The sequence below is a fragment of the Lagenorhynchus albirostris genome, chromosome 6 (genome assembly GCF_949774975.1).
Source record: "Lagenorhynchus albirostris chromosome 6, mLagAlb1.1, whole genome shotgun sequence".
In the NCBI taxonomy this organism is placed as follows: Eukaryota; Metazoa; Chordata; class Mammalia; order Artiodactyla; family Delphinidae; genus Lagenorhynchus; species Lagenorhynchus albirostris.
In genome coordinates this window covers 35,171,156-35,189,978 of record NC_083100.1, presented here as the reverse complement: position 1 = coordinate 35,189,978, position 18,823 = coordinate 35,171,156, and the positions used below count along the sequence as shown (strand labels likewise).

At 41.6% G+C, this 18,823-nt stretch overlaps 1 protein-coding gene across 4 annotated transcripts in view; it reads left to right on the top strand.

Annotated features, from left to right (window-relative positions):
* The window catches only part of SPATS2L (spermatogenesis associated serine rich 2 like), a 167,580-nt gene that overhangs the window by 1,707 nt on the left and 147,050 nt on the right, over positions 1–18,823 (top strand). The window lies entirely within an intron of this gene.

Here is an 18,823-nt window from a genome sequence, read left to right as displayed (position 1 = left end):
GTTTAGTTTGTCTTCAAGGCGATTCATTGCCATTATGATTGATTTTGTTTTCTAGAGATAAAGCAGATGTGCAATATGGCAGGGAAAAGAAGGGACAGGAAGTCAGAAATTGCTTCATTCTGGAAAAGAAAGAAAAGAATATTCAAGTAACAAGTACAATGACTTTGAAAGATACTCTGAAAGTGAAGTCTACAGTTGCCTTCTGGATAAAGTATTTGATTGGCCTTATCAAATTGTATCAACCAGAAAGCAGTGTGTTGTATGGGTGGGGGCAGTTTTTATCAAGTAATTGTAGTGGTTTTTTTTTAATTATAGTGTTTTTTTAAAAATCTGTGTATGAAAATATTTGTTGGAGCTCTAAGTGGGGAAAAATCAACTTTGGGAATGATTTTCTATTTGGACAAGGCAAATACTGCTGCAGTCTCTAATTAGAGTTTTGGATTAAACTCAAGCTTTGTTAAAATCTATTTTATGGGGCAGCAGAACAAAAAATATGTCCGATTCTTTGTGTGGCTTTAAACACACACACACACACACACACACACACACACACACACACACACACACGACTAGCTCCAAAGGATAATTTGCATAAAAATACAATCACTTGAATGCAGGGAATATTTCAGAGGATAGTAAAAAAACCTCAACATCTGGGGAAGGAGTATATTAATTGGAAATTTTCTTTCTTTCTTTAATCCTTGCCTCTGAAAATATTAAATAGTTTTTCTAGGAATCAACTTAGTTTAAAGTACTTAGGCAAAATGATCAAGACTCCTTTTGTATTCGTTTTGTTTTAGGGAGCCCCATAATGAAAGCCTTCAATTGACTGTTTCTGTGCTTGCACTGATTTTCAAGTGGCCTTTGTGGGGATAGGTGTCTGTGGGCTTGTGAGGCTGCTTGGCCAACCGCTGTAATGATCAGGAAAAGAAAATGCTTAGGCCACACCATTTCAGTCTTTGATGCGCTGCCAATAGGAAGCGTCTCAAAGACCTGCTTTGCCGTGCAAATGGAAATACTTTCCATCAGAAGTTAAGCTTCAGAAACGTTTCATTTTTGGTTCTAAGTTTTATCAGTTTCTCAGGCTCTGATCATAGAGTTGTGCTGTTGTCATCAGTGAACATTCATTTATGGCTTTTGTGTTGAAGGCACCTAGGTGGTCTTCATCCTGTTTACCTTTACACAGCTTCAATCAGTGTCTCATGAGGCAGGACAAGAACTTTTGGTTACAGTTTGATAAATGGAAGAAGTCGAGGTTGCTCACGGTAAGATCTAAGCTGCTACACCTGTCTCGCCATATGATTAGAGTGGAGTGGGTTTTGGATTAGACAGATACTGCTTACTCACTGCTCCCTTGTGCTTCTTTCCCAGGCATCTTCTGTAGACCCTTTACTGTTATTTGACTGTGATAATTGAATCAGATGGCTGTTAGAGTTTTTGTACACAGAACAGTTGCTTTCACAAGCATGACATAGGACATGAGGGCAGATACATAATATGGGCAGATTTAAGTGATGGAGTCTGTTTATTGATCTTTGAATGATCGTGCATAATTCAGCCAATCAATTCATTCCATCACTGTTCTGTCTTAGAGTGTAATCACACAATTGAAATGTGATTTTCACGATACAAACAGTTAAAAACCCAGTACACATAATTCTAGAAGAAAAACAAACCTTTCTTTTTTCTTCCATTTTCTTGAAGTAGTCTGCTATGAAGGTGTTATTTCCTTGACACATCAAAATGGCTAATTTGGAGTTGTGATGCTTGTTATGTAAATAGGCCATATGTTGAATTTCTATAGAAGTTTATGCGTTCAGTGTTGTGATAATGGATAGGATCCCCTAAGTACCATAGCTAAGAAAAATAGTCTGTGAGGATGCATTTCTCTCTACTATTTATATCCTTCCCATTATTTTTGTTTAACAGCTAGAGTTCTTATTTTCTAATAAAAATATTCTTAAATGTGATGGTGTTATTTACCCTTATACATACAAATCTTTCTCTCTAGTCCTGACACAAACTCTATTCTCATTTATGCACCTGTTTAATAGTTTTCATGGTTGATGTCCTGTTGTTAGGCCAACGGCTGCATGCCTATCAACTTTTTATATCCTCTGCTAAACCTCTTCCTTTCACACTGTAAAGACTTTTCTTTTCTTCATACTGTTAGCGTTCTCTTCATCACCCAGACTGGAGACCTAGGAACCATCCCTGACTCTTCTCTCTCTCGTTCATTCCAGTAGTAAAATCGGGCACCAAGTCCTGTTATCTCTTCCTTTGTAAGAGCTTTTCCGAGCCAGCTCCCACATTTCCTTGGCATTCCTCACTCCCCACACCCCGATAGCCCAGGCCCCCGGCCATCCCTATTCTAGGATGATTGTAATCTGCTACATACCGTCTCTCTGTAATTGAGTTCTCCCCATGCTTCGCACTTCATCATATCAACCTTCCTAAAGCCTCTTCTCCTTAGAATTCTTATCCAAGGATTGTCTCACAGGAAGTCTGAGTTGAACTCAGATTTGTCTGATTCCAAAGCTAGTGCTCTTTTCACTAGTTCAAATTCTTTTTATGCCCCTCCCCCTCCCCTCCCCTCCCCTCCCCCTCCCCTCCCCTCCCCTCCCCTCCCCCTCCCCTCCCCTCCCCTCCCCTCCCCCTCCCCTCCCCCTCCCCTCCCCCTCCCCTCCCCTCCCCCTCCCCTCCCCCCTCCCCTCCCCCTTCCCCTCCCCCTCCCCCTCCCCCCACCTTTGGTCCAAGGTCTCAACCTGGTTTTATTATTTTTTTAAATTAATTTATTTATTTTTGGTTGTGTTGGGTCTTCTTTGCTGCGCATGGGCTTTCTCTAGTTGCAGTGAGCGGGGGCTACTCTTCACTGCGGCGTGCAGGCTTCTCATTGTCGTGGCTTCTCTTGTTGCAGAGCACGGGCTCTAGGTGCGCAGGCTTCAGTAGTTGTGGCACGTGAGCTCAGTAGTTGTGGCTCGCGGCCTCTAGAGCACAGGCTCAGTAGTTGTGGTGCACGGGCTTAGTTGCTCTGCGGCATGTGGGATCTTCCTGGGCCAGGGCTCAAACCTGTGTCCCCTGCACTGGCAGGCGGATTCTTAACCACTGCGCCACTGGGGAAACCCCTCAACCTGGTTTGGATATACCTCACTCTTGCCCAAATTTTACTTACTAACCTTATTTTCTACTTTTCTAACATGAACCTTCTATTCCTACTAATTGGATCTCACTGTCCTTCTAAGATGACTTTGTACCCTTTTGTTCATGCTCTCCCTTTTAGAATGTCTTTTCCTTTTTCCTCTGACCTAAGCACAATCTCCAAGTTAAGTCTGCTCGCCCTAATCATGTTACTCTCATTGGATTCTTCCTCTTCTGCCCTTTTGTCCACATCATTCTTTAGACCAGTAGATACTCTCTTATACTATTGTGTTCACAATTCTTGCTTTCCCAATGAGATTGCAAGTCCCTGGAGGGCACTGATGTACCTTGTATGCTATCTTTGAACCATCTACAAGCTTTGGGCATAGCAAGCCCTTGATAAGTAGACCTATAGAATCAATAAACTAGAAAGGTGAATTTTTTTTTTTTAAAGATGGGCTTTGATATTGCCTGTGTACTGCTCATCAGCATGTCCTCAGAGCCTAGCTTGCAGCTTGACACCTAGTCATGACCTCAATAAATATTTGTTAACAGAGAAATTAATGTTGACATTGGATAAAAGGGACAAGCGTTTGAAGGAGGCATCTGTCAAGGAGTTTTTTCCCCATTTTTCTTCAGTGGTTCTAATGAGCCTCTCCATTCATCAGCTGTGAGGATTCTGAGGCCTTGGCATTTTCCAGAGTCGAGGTACTGATGGAGGCTGGCAATGTGAGTTAGAATTAAGGAGGCTGTCATTATTTTAAGGTGGAGTGATGAGTCCCATTAGTTAGCAAAAATGAAAGGATTGAGGCCTTATGCCAGTATTTTATACATAAAACAATTAGAGTTATCAGTTTTATAAACATTCAGCTAATCGGCTCCAAAATCCAAGACTGTATTGCAGAGCCACCCAACTTTTTCATTTAAAAGCTTCTTGTACATTAAAAAAATAAAGCATCTGGGGATCCATCTAGGGATGAAAAGTGAGGTAGGGAAAAATTGCCACACCCATCATATAGTATTCAGGACAAAATGCAGTTCTTTCAACTTTTAATAAGACTCACTTTGTACAAGGCACTGTTTCTGCCGGGAAGGAGTTTATAGTCCAGCAGGAGAAATAACACATGTATCTCAGAAACAAAGGTCTAAGAGAGCTCAGAAGGGAAAATTTCCTTCAGATTGGAGGGCAGTGGGGACCTTCCTAGAGTGACAGTTATTTGAGCTGATTATTGAAAGGCTTTGGGTCAGATTTCAATAGCTATTATTGGGAATATAGAGATGAGGGAAGGGCAGCAGGGTTGGGAGGAACACAGGCCAGGCATTCCAGGGTGTTTTGACTCTAACATCAGTCCTCTAATATACTACCACTGCTTCAAAAGCTGAAATGCCACTAGGACTCTCCTGGGTACTGGTGGTCTGCAGTGTTCCGTAATGAAACTTAAAGGAGATACGGAGACCTGAAATAGGTACTTTGGTGCCAAGTGCTGAACTGACCATGACATAAAGTGCAAAATAAGTCTTGTAAGCCGTATAACTGGTGCGTTTCTGGGTAGCATCCAACTGGCTCAGAATGCTTGAAGAGGTCTCCTGCGGTATGGAAACACCACTGAAGATGGACACTTTCATAGTAATGTAAATAGGAAGAGGTCAGCACTGATTGTGGTCCCGAGTAGCCAGCCATCTGTGGGACCCTGCCCAGTGATCCTAGCAGAGCTCAGTAAATGAGTAAACATACTGTTATAGTTCCCAGATTCTGATTCTGTATAACTACTCCATGGACTGTAAAACTAGGACCGATGGGTGTGAGTTTCAGGGAGACAGATTTGGGGTCCGTATAAGGAAGATGGTGGTCCTGTTATGGACTGTGCTAGTTCATGAGGTGGTAAGACCCCATGATTAAATGTATTTAAGCATGAGCTATACCATATACCAGGCAATGTCTCAATACACGCATCATCTCTGTTCTTCCTCAAAGCAGTGCTACTGCCCGCCCCCCCGCCCCGCCATTTTACTGACAGGCAATACTGAAGCCTAGGAAGGTTGAGTAGTGAGTACATTGTAGAGCAGGTGTCAGCCCAGGCAGTTTGAAGGCAGCGACTGAATATGTACTGGATGAAGAAAGGATGCAAACGTCAGATGGCCGTTAGGAATTTTAGGGGCCCTTCCTAACACTAGGATTGAGTCTTTAATTCTCCTTGGGGGATCAAGATGCTAATTGTTGCCAAGCACTAATTCATTAACAGCAGCACGCAATTCCTAGAAATTCAGAACAAAGTGAATACAATCATCGTCATCATCCTGATGGCCACCACTTAGTGATCATCTCATTTAAACCTAACAGCTATCTTGTAAGGTAGAGATTATGTATCCTTTTAAGGAGGGGGCTCTAGGAAGTTACATAGCTTGATCAATCTGCAGAGTTGATCAGTGGCTTTTTTCTTACACCACCCTTTAAGGTAATTCGTGGTGATACGGGAAATATTTACCTATCAGTTCGGCACAGACACCGACCAATCAGAGAGGCCACCAGCTATATACCACGCTGTGGCCCTTCCCAGTGATGAACGTCCCCTGAGGTGATGTGGAGGCCAAGTCCAAAGGGATGTGAAAGATTTGGTAATACACCAAGGCCACACATCTGGAGCTCCAGAAAACTAGTGACTTTTATCTGATTTTATACATGATGTGTAGTACTATTAAAGAAAAAAAGCCTTCACCTGTAATTATATTTCACATATATTTCTAAATAAAGAAAAGTCGTTTTGCAATGGTCACGTTGTATCTTCCTTATAAATGGCAGGCCCTTCTGCCTCATTCCTTTTCTACCTTTTACTTTCCTCCAGTCAGAGGCTCACCTGTCTGGACAGGGATCTTGCTCCATTATCTCGCTTTCCTTCAGGGTCTCAACCAGCCTTCTCTCTCGTCACATAAGCATTCATAAGCCTTTCCGTTCTTTAATAACAAGAGAAGTCAAAAACAAAATCCCTGCGGCCCCTTCCCTGTTGGTCTGGTCACGTTGCATCTCCCTCCTGGGCTTAGAAGGCAGCTCCTTGAAGAACAGTTCCTCACACAACACCCACACCTCCCCAACCCTCTACAGCCCTGTCCTGTCATAATGGCCACCTCTGTCCTGCAGACCGCCAGCTTCATTGTGCAGGAGTCTCTGGTGTTACTGATCACTACTCCTTGAAACCTTGCCCACCCGTTTTCTGAGTCATTCCTTTCCTGGTGTCTTTCCTGTTGCCCAACTGCTCTGTATTAGACTTCTCTGCTGGTTCCTCTCCTCCTCTCAGACCTCGGTACCCTCTAGGGTTCCCCCTTCAACCCTCTGCTCACCTACTCTTTCCTTCTGCTACCACCTGTATGCCATCGATTCCTAAATCTGCAACTCCGAACTCTTCTGACATCTGCTCCAGGTGTCTTAAACTCAGGGAGTTCAGAACCCTTACTTCTGCAGCCAGCATGTTCCTTCTGTGTTCTCTACCTCAATTAATGAAACCCACTTGACCAAGTTTAAAATCCGGGAGCTGTTCTAGGATCCTCACTCTTCCTCAACCCGTACTTTTCATTGATGACTAAGCTGTGTAAAAACTGTCTTCTCAAACCCTTGAGTCTGTGCTCACCTCTCTAGGCCATTACCACCACGACTGCCTAGGTTCGGGCCCTCATCACTCTCTTGAGGGTTACTGCAGTAGCCTTGTAACTGGTCTCCCTGCCTTCTGCCTGGCCTGCTTCCAATCCCTTCCCCACACTGCCGCCTTTCTAAAAGGCAAATTTGATCATGGACTCTCTGCTGCTTAAAATCCTTCAGCAGAGTCACTGTTTCTCCAGGATAAAATCTAAGATCCCTAGCCTGGCACAAAAGCTCCTTTGTGATCTGGGCTCTCCCTTCGGGTGTGTATCAAAGTCTTCTCTAATGATCCAGGTCCCCACTGACTACCCCTCCCCACAGCATCCCTACTAAAGGAAATGAGTTGTTACAGGAGAGGAAGGAGAGGAGGGATGGGAACAGACAAGAGATTGAAGAACTATGCTGTCCAGTACCGTGGCCACTAGCTGCCTGTGGCTGCCGAGCACTTGAAATGCACCCGGTCCAAACTGAGATGTGCTATGAGTGTGAAATACACCACGGGTTCAGACTTGGTACGCAAAAAGGAATGTAAAATAGCTCATGAACAGATTTTATTGACTACATGTTGAAACAGTAACATTTTGGATATAATGGGTTAAATAAAATATATTATTGCAATTAACTTCATGTTTCTCTTTATGTTATTTTTTTTTAACATGGCTACTAGGAAATTTTAAACTACCTGTGTGGCTCGCATAATAGTCATATTGGACAGCATCGTTATAGAACATCTCCTTGTTCCCAGGAGATGCATCCTGTTATGAGCCAAGCCCAGGAGCTTTTGGAATGATTAAGTCAGCCCTACAGGTATAGAGAAGCAGCAGTTGCTCAGTTTCTTAAGTCCACAGATATTAAAGTGCTTTAGATAAGATTCAGAATCAGAGAGACAGTTTGTGAAAACTACAGCCAGGAGTCCTTCACGCAGTGTGCACGGGGCTAAAATCACGAGTCTGACACATCTGTCTCGCCAGGCCCACCCAGTCACCATCAGGAGAGGGAAACGGGGATACTGTGTGCTAGAGGGAGGATTTGAGGTAGACAGGAGGAGCTAGGGCAGGGCAAGTGGAGTCCCGGGAAGCCCCTTGCTTGTGAGGTACAGACAAAACACCGAGAGCCACACCTAGGTCTCTGAGATTCCCCCATCCTGCCATGGACCCTTTCCCAGGGGGAGAAGTCCCAGGTCCTCCACTGTCTTGAGCCTCAATAATATGTACATGATAAAGCCATTGTGCATCAAACAAAATGACGTGCCCAACAACTAGTACTCCTCAGTTATGCCTTAAGATACCGAGGGCAGCAGTCTGTGGGTCATTTGGCCCAGAAGGCTTGAGGAAGGTATACAGACCTTCCTCAGGGTCCCAAGGACCTTGTCACAAGGACCCAGAAGATAATATGTCCTTAGAGATCTGCAGAGCTTTGTTTTCAAGTGGAAAAGCCAACCAGTGATGGGAGACCAGAGCTTACCAGGATGGAGCATGAGGGAGAAACCTGGAGGTGAGGGGAAGAAACCATGACTATCGCGGGAGAAATTCAGGAATCAGGTGCGGGTGAGTCTGATAGGCTGTGGGACTCAGCGCCTCTCTCCTGGTGGTTTGTGTGCTGTGTTCTGTTGAGCCCTTTGGTTCTGAGAAGAATGCCCCTGGGCAGTTACTTTGATTTGCTTTTACATGTTAGACATTAGTATAAGATTCTGGTAGGAGGAAAGGTTCTTAGGCTAAAAATAAAAGTTTGAAAGTCATACCTGTACAGAGACTGGTCTGAGAAAGTGGTGACCACCCTGGTGTGGTGATTGCTCCCCCAGTTGCAGGATCTGGGACCAGTTTGGGCGCTTGGCAGGAGCTACAACTCCTTTCCACCTGTACCCGAGTGACTCTCCATTGGGTTAACTATGCAGTCTGTCTGGCCTTACCTGGGAAGCCAGAACTGTCTCATTCTTGGGTACCACATTTTCACTTTGTGCCCCAGGTTCTCTCTCACATTTCCAAGTCCTGATTTGAGGTCTTGTGTAGGAATCTCAGATTGCCTTGGGTAAGGATCCCATCACATATCTCCAAGCCTTCTTAAGCCAGTAGTCTTGCCTCTGAGATACAAGCCCTAGAGTGAGTGCCTGCTGCCCCCTTTCAAGCTTCTATAACACCGGCCAGCAATGGGCAGGAAACTCAGCTAGTTTAATAGGTATTTGTGGAATTGAAGAGCTTGCCTGATACTGGCTCTTCCCTGATTCCAGACCCCTGACACCAAACACTGTTTGGCTGCCCCACTGGTTTCTGGGTCCCATTTGTACCACATGTGCAACTTGGGAGGGGAAGGGGAAGGCGAGTATAGGGCTGATTTTCCTAAATTATGGTACATCCACTTCTTTGTTCCCTGTGAGAAGGCTGGTCTTAAGTGTGGGCAAGAAAAGTGGCTGCCTTTATGGTGTGATTTCAGAATTCATTCTGCTCAAAAGGGCTTTTCAAATATCAACACCTTCTCTTTCCTGCTCTCTAATATGCAAAAGCCTGCGTGATAAAAACTCTATTCTCTTTCCTAAGACCAGTATGGTTTAGAAGAGAAGGAAAACAGATTTGATTTGATGGTTGAGAAGCCTGGTTTTGGCGCATGTAATTGGCTGGCTGTAATGAACTTGAGCCAGTTATTTAATCTTCCTGAACCTCAGTTTTCTCATTTATGGAGTGAAATTAATAATACCTACTTGCTTTGTTATGATTTTTTACGACTAAATAAAACAAGGTATAAGATGCCCAGCACCAGGGCCTAAAATGCAACGCTATGAAAGTGGTAACTTAAACTGGTCAGACATGTGCTCCCTAGACTGAATGATTTTATAGACCCTTCCCTGAGACTGATAAGAAGGAGGTAAGAAACCTGGGCCAGGAGGGTCAGAATTCAGCCATCCCTGGGTGAAAAAGGACAAGAAGCAGGTTGCCTTCACATTCTGCTTAAGGCCTGTCCTGCCTAATGGTTTGCATTTGTGAAAATATTCGTCTGGGATTATGAATGCAACATGAAGCCATGGAAAAAAAAAGGCATGTTTACATCCTCTGCCAGGGTAATATAAGAATAGACAAAGCAAGTTTTCGAGTCTCTGAATAGTCAGGTGCACTGCCATCAAAATAAATTTTTATTTCTATTCTTTGCTGATAAATTATAGATAAAGGAAGCCACTAAAATACCCTGAAAAGGAAGATTCATATACAAATTAGATACCAGGGACAGATTTCACACTTACTTTGTAGGAGCCATTCTTTCCTTAACTGTGGGTGTTTGGGAAGTTCTTTTATTGTAGCCTTTGTTGCTTACAAGAAGGGGGAAAAAGCTTTAGTATACTCAGGAGAGAATGGTTTTGATTGGAGGCAGTGTTGTTCTCAGTGAGGGCTCACTTTCCTATATTGTAGTGTTTGCTAATATATAACCGAGAAAACCCATAAGCGGCAGTAAGATAGTCTGATCTGACATACCGCCACTTATGATCGACCTGTTTTTATTACAGGAACGTGGGCAGCCCTATAATTTTTAAAGGGGAAAGTGGAAGATGTTATGCTGGCTACTGTGACTGCTAATGTCCTGATCTAGAAGGTCTTTGTCCTTTCTCATTCATTTCTCCTGTGAAGTCTGAATGGTGGGCTGGATTCAGTACATGCAGGGGGCTGCCAGTGACTTCCTGGGCTCTTGATGTAATCTTGATCGCCCCACTGCAATACCACAGCCTCAGTATAGTGTCATATTCAACCTGAGAATACTCAAGGAGAGAGTATAAACCTACTACCTCTAAAATTAAAAATAAAAGCATTAAAAATAGTATTTAGTGCTGGTTTGTGGCACTGGATATATAAACTCATTTATTGTTCTGGTAGCCCCAGAGCAAGAACTGTTGCAGTTGCAATGGGTGATATCATCTAAGGTTGTCATGACAACATTAATTTATCATTTCCAAACTTTGGTAGGGTTTCACCTTCTGAATCTCCTGGATTGTCTTTAAGTTTATAGTTATTTCTCATTTATTAAGGCGAGGCATATTTAGCTATTGCTTACATAAATGCACTGAGTATCTTCGTGAATTTTACTGTTGTGAAATTAGAAGCATAGAAGGTGGGCACTGGAAAGAGATAGTGGATGCTGTGGCCTAACGGTCCCCCCAGAAGAAGGAATCCCTTCCACAGTATCCCAGTCAGCCAGCTGCCGTTCGAACCCTGCCAAGAATGAGGTGGTCACAGTTTTGTGACACTGAGGACTGCTGCCCACGGTAGCCTGCAGTGCTCCTAGATCTTGAGTCCCTTTAGATTTGGACCTTGTCTCATTTGTGGTTGGACCAATACTCGTTATCACGCACATCAGTTACTGAAATCTGCCTCCCTGTAGCTTCCCTGTTCATCTCCTATCGCCCTTTGGAGTGCCACAGAATAGTCATGCACCTGAGTGTGGTAGGTCTTCAAATATTTGACCATCGCTATTGTATCTCCTGTTCGAAGTCTTCTCTTTTCAGGCTCACGTGGTTCCAGTGTTTTGGCTGAGATTCGCCATCCTGTTAACACTCTGGTCGCCCACCACTCTGCCTGTGCCATTTTAAAAGCGAGGCATCTTGAACTCAACACCCTGCTCCTGAGTTCTCTGAGTGGCGGAGGACACACGGCTGCCACTAACTCCCCGTCCAAGGCACCTTCTTTTGCTGATCTGGTCAGATCCTGTGTTGGCCTCCATTTTAAATGAGGGGCAGCACGTTGTTAGTTTATATTCAAAGTCAAGTAAAACTTCCCAGTCTCTTTCTAGATAGCCCCTACAAAGCCAGCTCTCCCGTATTCTGTATCTGTGCAGTTAACCTTGGGAACACACGTAGAGGACTTTACCTTTATTCTTGTTACATTTTGTCCCATCTCGGCAGATCATTTTTCCTCTCCATCAAGACATTTTTGAATACTAATTTCTAAAAGTTCAATCTCTCAGTGGTCCATTTTTCACTTATTTGTCAATTACACTTTTTGAGAAAGGTACTTCCTCTGTCATTGATAAAATGTGGACCAAGACAGAGAGAGCCCTGTATCTTTCTGCAAGAAACTTCTTGACATCCATACATGAATTGTATTAGCTGTTTTTTGTTTCTTTGTTTGAACTAGTTTGATCATCTCGCACTCGTGTTTACTTTCTTGCCCCCAAGCTCTCTAAGAGGATACAGTTAGGAAAGACTTAGTCAGATGCCTCAGTGGCACTATCGTTATTGATCCACTTATTGCCAATCATAGAACTATATTACAAAATGAAACGAGATGAATTGGAGTAACTTTTAGATTGCATTCATTTTTCCTTAGAAAAGTTTACTAAAAAACATATGTAAATATTTTTAATTTATTAAAAAATAATTTTGTAAAGTAAATTCATACTTCACCTATAATTTCAATTCACGTGAACTTGTTTGGTTCAAAGGAATTGCTTTTTTGTATATCATTCAGTTCTCTTTATGGAATCATTGCTTTGGAAACTAATTGGTGGTGGGACAGGAAATCACTCCTTAGGTGTCACTCCAGCACATCATTATACTCACATCTCCTGGGACAGACAGTAATCAGGCTGAATCATGTCCAAATAGCATGCTGGAGTCTATGTAAATGGATCCATGACAGTTTCACTAACTGTGACCATGACAGAGGATGCACTGATGGCATCATGTCACTAATGGATGTGTTTTCTCTAAATGGAAAATCCTGTATTATTCAAAGAGGGTTTTTTTTTTCCTTCTCACACAAACTCTTTGACTTTTATATTAATATCAAATGTCTGTCACTTATACATATGGTGTTTGTGTACTATGTTTTGTTTTACTTGTGTACAAAATAGTCTTTTACACACTTTTTACCTTGGACTGGATGGAAAGAAAAAATAATTTGAAAGAATAGTAGCACGAGGAACTTAAATCTGTAATAAGTCAAGGAATAAACTCTTGCTTCTTAAAAATACTACTCTTTGGTAGTGCTTTAGATTTTCCAAAATACTCTCACAAGTTTTTTTTTGAAAAACGTTTTTGCTGACTGTAAAAATAATTGCATACTCGTTGAATTTGGAAAAAGTACTGAAATGGATAAAAGAGAATTAAAAGTCAGCTAAAATTTCACCACCCAGAGATTGTCATTGTTAGTATCTGGTGTGTTTTCCTTCCAGACGTGGATGTATGTGTAGTTGTGAGTACGTGCATACGTGTGTGTGTGTGTTTAAACTAGCTTCATGGTGGACCTAGGCAGTTTGTACTGAGCAATCAGTGTGACATAGTAGTTAAAAGTGCTTTGGAATCAGACACTTGGAGATTTCAGTCCTGGCTATGCTACTCATGTAGTGACTGTAAATTGCTTAAACTATCAAAACTTCAATTTCTACTTCTATAAAATAGGGATAATAATAGCATGTATCTAGTAGGTTTATTGTAAGAATTAATAAAATAATGAACGTAAAGTACATAGCATGGTGCATGCCTTATAGTAAATGCTCAGTAAATGTGAGCTATTATTGTTATTATACAGGTTTTCTTGTCTGTTTTCCTCACTTAAATTCTAGGGTAGTAATTTCTCTTGTCAAAAAATGTTATTTGAGAAATATTTGGAATGACTGCATACATTTCAATATGTGAATGTACCTTAATGTAATCATTTCCCTATGCTTAGACCATTTCCAGTTCTTTGCTGTCATAAAGAGCAGCACAGTTAATATGCTTTACATTTTTTGTGTGCATAGACAACAAAATGAATTACTAATGGCATTTTACAGAGAGGCAGAAAAAAATGATCAATTCTTTAGTATCTCCTTAATATGCCAGGTTATATGCTTGGTTTTTTAATCTCAGAATTCTCATTGAACTCTTCCACGACCCCGTTGAGGTACATCTGTTACCCCTATTTTTGGATGAAAAAGCTCTGAGGGGAGACAAGTAGTTTGCCCAAGGTCACAGAGATAGTGGTGGTAGAGATGGTATTTGAAGCCAGCTGTCTGATTTCAAAGCTTAAGCGTTTCCATTCTGGCAGGCAGTTCATGCCTATCTTTTTAAGGCTGGCGGCATGAATAGTTACCATTGTGCTTTTCACAAAATGTCACTTGGTGCCACATAAAAGATAGGACACTTGGCTGGAACTCTGGGCTTACTCAATATAGTACCTCTTGTGTGCGTATGTTCTTATATGTTTTGGAATCAAGCCTCATTAAAATAAGGTGCTAACTAAAGGAAATCAAACATTGGTATGATGATTTGATGAAAGCAAACCTCAGGGAAGAAAACATTTATTTAGTCAAAAGCACAAAAGTCATCTTTGTTTTAGTTGGATGGACTAGGCCAGAATTACTTATCTCGCTAGGAATCAGAGTATTTCACACAAATCAGTATAGGAATTAAACAGTAACAGCCAAAGTAAATTGATGCTGTCAAAAGGGGTTATAAGTTTCATTACTTGTATATTAGGGGTTGAAAGGAAAAATCTTTAGCCTTAGTTGTAAGATGCTACATCAGGAAAGAGCTGTAACAATTGCTGTAGGTATAAGTATAGGTATAGGGGAGACATAACATTTACTGGGACAAACCCCCAAAGAATTATTTGGTGAACTGACAGGTTGTCTTTAAAAAGTCAGCCATTCGGAACATTTATCTTGGCAGCTCTCAAATCTGACTCACAGCGTGTAGTGTGGCAGTCAATTTTTGAAGGAAAAACGCATAATTAATATGAAAATCAAGGTATAAGGTATTGCCAGTCAGTACCCAACACACAGTTTCTTAGAACAAAGGAGCAATTGAAGTGGTCTTTTAATAGGGTAATCCTGGTTTGTCATTTTGTAGGTTTCAGTTCTTAGTAAAAATGAAAGAAAAAAAACCCCTAGTAGTAATATTTCATATCCAAGAGCTACTTTGTTGCAGAGCTCATACCCAACTCTTGTCTAGTCAAGAAAGTTATCTGTGGTTTTTGAGTTCTTGAATTTTCATAGCCCTTGAGCTTACACATTTGCCTCAGAAGTGTCCCAGCGTTCCTTCGGTCATTTTAGTTCTTAAAAGGGAGGAACAGTGTCCGTCGTAGCCCAATGACTAAGAAGGTTTGTATCGACACAGCACGCCCACCAGCTTGGCCTGTGGAGAGTCTGTGCCCCATCGTGGTTTGCAGGTGGGAAGGGCCCAGCGAGTTCAGTTTGGGCTTGCTGCATAGCTAGTGAGTAGGTAGAACTGTGCACAAGACGGTGGGTGTGAATCTGTGGATGGGATCCGAGATGTGACTCCATGCAGCGCGTGCTCCGTAGCTGTCTAACACTAGGCAAGGTGCTTTGCTGTCTCTGAGACTCAGCTCCCTCTGCTCTCACGCAGAGATAATGACTCCTGCACAAAGGTCATAGGGAGGATTAAATGCATTGAGCAAACCAGTGGGTGAACTCAAAAGTGCTTTCATGGTTAGCTCCCAAGTTATTAATTAATGGCCACAGGTCGTGCCTCCCAAGGAGAAGCCGATTTACCATTTAAAATATTTTCAAATGAATAATGGGAATATTTGTAAAATATATATTTGTAATATTTGTAAAATATATGTAAATATAATATATGTAATATATTATATGTAATATATGTAATATTTGTAAAATATATGTAAAAATACACCACTCCTGGGGCTAACCTCTCCAGACCCTCCTAACTCTTTGCTTATACTCTATCCAATAATAAAGGGACAGGCCCTTTCTCTGCCCAGGAAGCCCCCAGTGCCCAGCGAGCTTGGCATCTCTCAGAGCTTAACTACTCACTCCCGTGGCACATCCCTCGATGAGGGAAGGAAGCCCTTGGCATCAGTAGGTGGTTCCTTTGAACACAGAACAGACCTTTATAAAAATAGCCATTTAGGTCTATTATGTTGTTCCAAGATAGAAGCAAAACTTGTATATTTGATGCATTATTTTAGCTTTCAACTAAAAAAAGGCTCACAATAAAAGACTATCAGATAGAAAAGCATATTCCAACAGGGTTGCATTATAAACAATGATAGGAAACTCTTTGATTATTAAAGCAATCATTTTGCCAGAGGGGAGAATGAAAGAGAAGTTAGGAATTTTGACACTGGACATCACGCATACTTTCCTGAAGTCTCCTGTGGTTTCCCCCCAGCCCCTGGTAACGTAGGCAAGGGCTCAGAAACTGCCTTTGAGTCAGGCTGCTAGGGAGTCAATCCCACTCCAGGGGCTGCGCTCATTCCCTTTCCCCTGGGGCTGCTGCCGGCTAACCTGCCTTCACTTCCTTGCCTCCCAGGTGGTCGTGGTGGCCCTTTCTCTCTGTCCTTTAAAAGGACAGGATTTGTTCATTGGTCACCCCAGCCTGGGCTCACTGTAGGACCCTTATGAAGGTGCTTCAGGTACTTAATGACTGAAATGTCTCCGTGGCATTCCTCGGAGATCGGCGGGGTGTGGGTCAACCAAGTGCTGGATGTTTTCTACAGACCCCCATGAACACTTAGCAGTAGGGAGCCAACAGAGGGCCCACGGAGCCCCGGACTCCTTGAGCCCGCTAGCTGGGAATGCTAACCCTGCTTGCTATACTCATCTTGAATCAATTTCTAAATTTTGTTTCTCCTTCTATGCAGGAAACTATTCTGAATTTCCCTTATTTGCTTTGGTACCGCATTTCATTCAGCTCATTTCTTCATCAGCTATGTTTTGAGCGTCTGCTCTGTACTAGGCAAAGTGAGAGGAACAAAAAGCAACCAAACGTTGAAAAGGAGAGAACAGTTCACACCTCAGGTAGAAAGCAAAACATGCCTCCAGGGTTGAGAGAGAGGGAGAGGTTAAGTATGTCATGATTTTTTTTTTTTTTTTGAGCTGTACTTTCTACAATAAATTGTACTGCCTAAAAATCTATACCAGTATTCATTTATGTAGCAAATCCCCTTGTAGTGAGAAGTCCTGTTATCTATGATTGGGACAAGCATCATTTAGAACACAATTTTAGGGCAGCAGAAGACTTTGGACCGTCCCTTGGAGTGAGTTGAAATGGGATTTGACCTATATATCAAGCTTTTCCTTGATATTTTTCATTTCCATGTGTCAACAAATACTTGACTTGATACTAAAGCCAGTTAAATCAATATTTCTTGCTGTAGTCAGGTACAGCAACATATAACCAAGGGCAACATACCCCCACCAGCCGTATTCTGTTAGGTACATGTATTTTATCCTAAACCTACTTGACTGAACTACTTTCACATGAATAGGATGAAAATATCAACATAACTACCATTGAAAAAAAAGAAAAGCCAGAGAATCTCTGATCTAGTCCCTCGCCCTTCATTTAAGCAATCCCATAGTTTATTTTGCTCACTTTCATCATAAGGAATGACAATATGGAAAAGATCTTGATCGTGGTAGCTGTGGTTTCTTTCTCTTTTCTCTCAAGGGTTCACTGTGACCCATTCTCCCAACTCCCATCCCAACCAGAGGATTTCTGAACACAGCCGCAAAGTGGCAAATACCAGTAAACCCAAGAGCCTCAGACTGTAGGAATCTAATCAATGTGATGAAAGGGAGAGTGAGATGGAAGCCTCTTACTTACTCTTTTTCTGAACTTTTAATTGTTAGAAATTTTCTGAAAATTATGTAGTAAAAACTCAGTGTTTCCATAAACAAACGGCCTGAAGCATCAATTTATAAACACCAACAAATTTATTTACTGTTATTAGAAGAGCCTAACTTCTCTTGCCTGTGTACTGTAAATGGAAGAGTGACTGTCATTTATTGGGCTCCTACTCTGTGCTAAGCATTTACAATATCTCACCTCTAACAGTCAAAATGATGCTTTAAGCACGTATTATTATTTCCATTTCATGTTCAACTTCGGCTGCTGAGTAACTTAACTGAGGGCACCAAGCTAGAAAGGGTATAAGCAGGGATTTGAACCCAAGTTTGTCTGGTTCCAAATCCTTTTCACTTTTTACATCAGGAATCTTGAGAGTGTAAAAAGATTTTGTTTTCAAATTGTTAAAGTTACACGTGCTCATTATAGGAAGTTTGGAAAGCAGACAAAATTATAAAGAAGAAAAAAATCACTCAAATTCTTCACCCTGGGGATGATCACTACTAAAATTTTATTTTATTTTTTATTTTTCTTTCTAGGCTTAAGAAAGCTATAATTTATATATCCAAGAGGGTATTGTTCCTCAGAGCCATCATCCTTGAAGTTTATTCATGTTCTCTAACAATGTTGCCATTGCTTAAAACATTTTTGGAGCCAATTTAGGAACTAAATTCTCTGTAGACTCCCATGCACTGGGTACTTCGGTAGAGACATAGCAAAGAGGGTGTATCCATTACCTAAATACCTGTCAAAATAATACATTTTTATGTTCTACCTTTTTGTGCCTTCTAATGTTATATGCTGCAAATATTTGACCATCCTGTAAAGAATACCGTCATTGCCCTCTCTAAGAACCATAAACATCTTCTGCGACTTCAATTGTGGTAGGAGATGGAATTTACCAAAATGCTACTTCCTCCCATGTCAAAGATTGATGGACATTTTGGGTTATGTTTAAAAGTCTTTATTAAAAATTAAATCAATAAATGTTTAATGTCTCATTTGACAACTCATGTTATTTGTTACATTGTCCACACAACAGTGTTTGCCTTTTGTGGTACATAAAGAAAATCAAAGAATTGTTTTTGTCAGAGTTGGAAAAGCACATTTTAAAATCAATTTCTTTTTAATGGAAGTGTTATACTCACTGAATTATTTCCCTCCAAGGAGCTTCTGTAAAAGCAAATACATCTTAAGTGTGATGAACTGATCTTTAAATAAAGTCGGTAGCATCTTTTGTCGAAGTGTTTCGCAAAGAAGCAGGCACGCGTGCGCACTCACACACACATACATAAAAGATCGCTATCAAAATGACTGTTGGTATACTTTATTAAAGTGAAGAAAGTCAAGTAATTAAGTGCCGGCTGAGTTCTCATCTCTTTGGTTTATTGCACACAACACTATTACTTTCAGAAAACAAACCTAACCCTCAGCTCAAGCATCTCCCTGGTTGTCTGGCTTGTGCCTTATTTTTCACAGACATT